Raw genomic sequence first — 5,169 nt, forward strand, 5'->3', positions numbered from 1 at the left:
TACAAGACACCATCAAGCAAACCAATATACAGTCAGACCTCCATATCCATGGGCTCCACATCATTGGATTCAACCAACCACAGATCAAAAATATTTGGGAAAAAAAAGTTATATTGTTGCTGACATGTACTATGTAGTTAGGCCTATGTAATATGTAGTTCAGTACAATGACTGCCTCTGTACTAAACACATACACTTTTTATTTGGCATTATTCCTTAATATAATATAAACTACATGGCATTTATATTCGATTAGGTATAAGTAATCTAAAGATGGTCTACAGGAAGGTTGTGCTTAGGTTACATGCAAATACTATGCCATTTTATATAAAGGATTTTGGTATCCACATTGGGTCTTGGAACCAATCCCCTGAGGATAGCAAGGGATAACTGTACACATTATGGAAGCCGAAGAAAGGGCAGAAAAGTGTATTTAAACAAAAAATGGCTGAAAACTCCAAATCTGATGACAAAAAATGACATCCAAATTCAGGGAGTCCAAAAAATACAGATAAATTGAACCTAAAGAGGTAGGTAGCTAGACACATTATAATTTGTCAAAAGTCAAAGAGAATTTTTTAAAACAAAAGCAACAGGTAAAGATACATATGTAGACAAATATAGAATAAAATAAAACTAAGGGTGATTCATAGATAAATTTTAACCCTAGTGTAAAAATTAAAAAGAATAATCACAAGATTTCTTTAATAGGTACACAATAGAAAAAATGAATTTACATCAGTAATATAAAGTGTTGGAGTAAAAATATTTTTGTATGTGATCGAAGTTGTAATTAACTCAAAATAGATTTAATAAGGCTTATGCAAGCCTCATAGTAACCACAAAGAAAAAATCTATAGCAGATGTAAGAAAGATAAAAAGTATATCATTATGAAAAAAATCAACTCACAAAGGAAAACAGGAAAGGAAGAACAAAAGAACTACAAAACACAAATGAATAAACATAATGGTGACGGTAAGCCCTCACCTGTCAATAATGACTTTAAAAGTAAGTGGAAGGAGTGATGTAAGCATCATGGTGGAATGGGAAGACCCATTTGTATCTCCCCTTAAATCTACAACTAGTCAGCCATCTGTAACTCAACGAAGCTTCTTCTGCTCAAAATATTAACATGCCACACATCAGTACATCTGAAGGAGGGCATATTGGAACGCATAGGTGAAGCAGGATTGGGGGAAGGAAGGATGATATCTGCAGATGCAGTTCCCTGGTCCCTGAAGCTGAGCCTGAGGCCTCAGTCAATGTGGTGCTGGAGGAGTTGGGGTGCAGCCCCGAACATTAGGCCAAGCAGAGGTTAAGAGAGGCAAAAGCAGCATCAGCACTCAAGGATTCGGCTCCCACCCTCTACCCTTCCCAATTTCAGCAGGGCCCGGTAGCAGAAGCAGATATGTATCTACAGACTTCCGGCTATAGAACAGAGGTGCTAGCAGCCATAGGGAGCCAGTTAACAGCCCAGCAGGTCCAGGAACCTGCTCCCATCCCCCATGCCACATCCATAGTGGTGCCCCGTGACCTAGGGAACCCATATAAAGCAGGGACACCCACCACGATTACAGTTATGTTCCCCAACTGTGACCCCGGAGGCACAGGGAGCACAGGTAAGAGAAAACAAAAATTTCTTCTATAGTGCCATCTACTGGAAAACAAAAGAAAGACATTAATTATCAACCTGTTGAATTGTTAAACTACCTAAATAAGAAAGGTACTACTTCAAATGCACCAGCAGAGGAACAACGCATCAAGCACTCTGAACAAGGCAACATGATAACAGAAAGAAAATTACAATTCTCCAGAAACCAAACTCAAAGTCATGGGAGATGGTGATCAAAATGTTAAAGAACAGAAGAACAGTCATGAAGAAACTCAGTTACAAGAGAACCTAGAGAGTTCATTGAGTTCAGTAATAAAACTAATGAACATGGGAGTACTTTACCAAAGATATTAAAACTATAAAAAAGGACCAAAATAATTCTGGAGATAAAGACCTCAATAAATGAGATGAAGAATACAGTAGAAGCATTAGAAACAAAGCAGACCATATGGAAGAGAGAATTAGTTTGAAGATAGATTCAGGTGGAAGAGGAGACAGAATGAAGATTTTTTTTTTTTTTAATGAAAGAATTCTACGAGAACTGACTTCATTAGAAAGGGCAACATAAGGATAATGGGTATCCCAGAAGGAGGAAGGAACAGAGAATCTAGGGAAGAAATCAATTTCATGTACTAGAAGCTAACAGAACACCTAATTATCTCAACACAAAAAGACCTTCAAAGACACATTATTTTAAAACTGTCAAAAGTTAATGACAAAGAAAGAATTCTCAAGGCAGCCAGGGGAAAAAGAAATCAACAAAGGAAATCCCATCAGGTTATCAGATTTCTCAGCAGAAACATTACAGACTGAGAATGGCATAATATATATTCAAAAATCAAAAGATAGAAACCACCAGCCAAGAATAAAATATTCAGAAAAGTTATCCTTTAGATATGAAGGAGAAATAAACCTTTTCCAGACAAAAGCTGAGGGAATTTGCCACCACAAGACCTGCATTACAAAATATGTATATTGAAAGGAGCTCTTCTACCTGAATCAAAAAGACAAAAGTACACAAAGTTCAGAATAGGGTATTAAAAATTTAATTATAACATAAAGGTTATAGGGAGGAAAGCATTAAAAATAACTACAGCTACTGCAATTTGGTAACAAATGCACAACATAAAAAGGGATAATTTGTGACAACCAAAACATTAAGAGAGATGGAAAGGGATAAAATTTATATAGTTGATTGAAGATGAGATGCTATGAGAAAAAAAAGGATTGTTTTATCTATGAGACATTTTATACAAACCTCCTGGTGACCACAAAACAAAAATCCAGAGCTGAGGCACAAAACATAAAAAAAGGAGGAAAGAGGAAAACGTCATAGGAAACCACCAAACTAAAATAGACAGAAACAGAAGGAAAAGAAACAATGGAAGTACAAAGCAATCATAGAACAAAGGATAAAATGGCAGTAGTAAATTCTCATATCAATAATCGCCCTAAATGTAAATGGGCTGAACTCACCAAACAAAAGGCACAGAGTAGCCGGATGCTTAAAAAACAAGACCCAAATATATGCTGCCTTCAGGAGACCCATCTCAGCTTCAAAGATAAATGTAGACTTTAAGTGAAAGGGTGGAAGATGATACACCAATCAAATGATATCCAGAGGAAAGCAGGTATAGCCGTTCTTAGATCAGACAAAATAGATTTCAAGACAAAAAATATAGTAAGAGACAAATATGGACATCTTATAATGATAAAAAAGAATCTATCAAGACATTTATTAATATACATATGCACATGCACATATACATATATGCTAAGAGTATATATGCTAAGTGAAATAAGTCAAATGAGAAAGAAAAAAAATCCGTATGATTTCACTCAAGTGGAATATAAAACAAAAAGTAACAAATGAAGTATCAAAATGAAAAAAACAAATACAAAAAACAGAATGGTGGTTACTAGAGCAGAAGGGATTGGGGAGGGCAAAATGGGCAAAGTGGGTAAATATTTGGGAGCAGGTGGAAACTAGACTTTTGGTAGTGGGCACACAATAGAGTATACACATATTAAATTATAATATTGTACACCTGAAATTTATGTTATTAACCAGTTACTTTAATAAAAATAAATTTCTAAAAAGTGCAATATTATAAGATGAAAAGCATTGTTAAAAAAAATTGAATATCTACATAAATGGAAAAACATCTATTTTTATGGATCAGCACACTTAGTAATGTCAATAAACCCAAACTGATCTATAGATTCAATGCAATACCTAACAGAATCCCAGCTGACTTCTCTGTAGAAATCAGCTAATTCTAAAATTAATATGGAATTTCAAAGGATTCAAAATACTCAAGATAATTCTTGAAAAAGAACACTGTTAGAGAAGTCACACTTCCCCATTTCAAAACTTATTACAAAGCAATGGTAATCAAGACGCTGTGGTATTGGCACAAGGATAGAAATACAGACCAGTGGAATAGAATAGATAGCCCAAAAATAAATCTTTACATTATGATCAATTGATGTTCAACAAAGGAGCCAAGACTTGCTTTCAACAAATGATGCTGGAACAACTGGATGATGGGACAAATGGTGATTGGACAACATGAAAAGAAAGCCATTGAACCCATACTTCACACCACATTTAAATATTACCTCAAAATTGATGAAAGACCTACATATAAGTGCTAAAACTATAAAACTTAGAAGAAAACATAGAAAAATATTCTTGACAGCAGATTTGGCAAAGGAATTTTTAGATATGGCACAAAAAATAATAATTTCAACTAAATCAAAATTAGACATTTTTATGCTGCAAAAAAAAAATATCAAAAAAGTGAAAAGACAATAGAATGGGAGAGAATATTTGTAAATCAGATACCAGTATCAAGAATATTTAACCACTTACAGTTGAACAATAAAAAGATGAATAGAAAAAAAATTCAATAGACATTTTTCCAAGGAAGATATAGAAATGGTCAATAAGCATATGAAAAGATGCTAGATATAACTAGTTATCAAGGAAATGCAAGTCGAAACCAAATGAGATGCCCCAAGGTGGCCTCTATATGGTCCTTTCTTCCCCCACGCCCTTTAATCCCTCCCTCCCCGACTTCCACCCCTGACCTATGGATGTTGCCATCTTCCCTTAAGAACTGGATCTCTGAAGGCAGGGCATCTCCTCCCACACGCTCACAGCACGTACCCGGGCCCTGGCGCACCTGGGGCATGTCGCACCCGAGGCATGGTCCGTGGCTTCGCCTGGGGCACGAACCCAGGACCTTCTGCATGTGAAGCAGACATGCTAACCACTACACTATGGAGCCACCCCCATGTGTGGTCCTTTCCTATATTTTCTCTTTGTTGAAATTCTCAATTTGTTCATTCATTCTCCTCCTGAGTTCAATGAGCATCTTTATGATCGTTATTTTGAAATATCATTATCACGTAAATCATTTATCTCCATTTCATTAAGGTCTTTTCTGAGGTTTTATCTTGTTCTTTCATTTGAAACATATTCCATTGTTGTTGTTTTCATTTTTCTTGAATCTCTGTGTTGGTTTCTATGCATTAAATAAAACAGTCACCT

The 5,169-nt window shown here is 35.6% G+C and overlaps 1 non-coding gene across 1 annotated transcript; it reads right to left on the reverse strand.

Moving 5' to 3' along the window:
- Positions 1-4,832: 4,832 nt before the first annotated feature.
- On the reverse strand, positions 4,833-4,906 carry TRNAV-CAC. The gene has a single exon. It is a non-coding gene; the product is annotated as a tRNA-Val (tRNA).
- Between the last annotated feature and the right edge of the window lie 263 nt (positions 4,907-5,169).

Source organism: Pteropus vampyrus, unplaced genomic scaffold (genome assembly GCF_000151845.1).
Source record: "Pteropus vampyrus isolate Shadow unplaced genomic scaffold, Pvam_2.0 Scaffold196, whole genome shotgun sequence".
Taxonomy (NCBI): domain Eukaryota; kingdom Metazoa; phylum Chordata; class Mammalia; order Chiroptera; family Pteropodidae; genus Pteropus; species Pteropus vampyrus.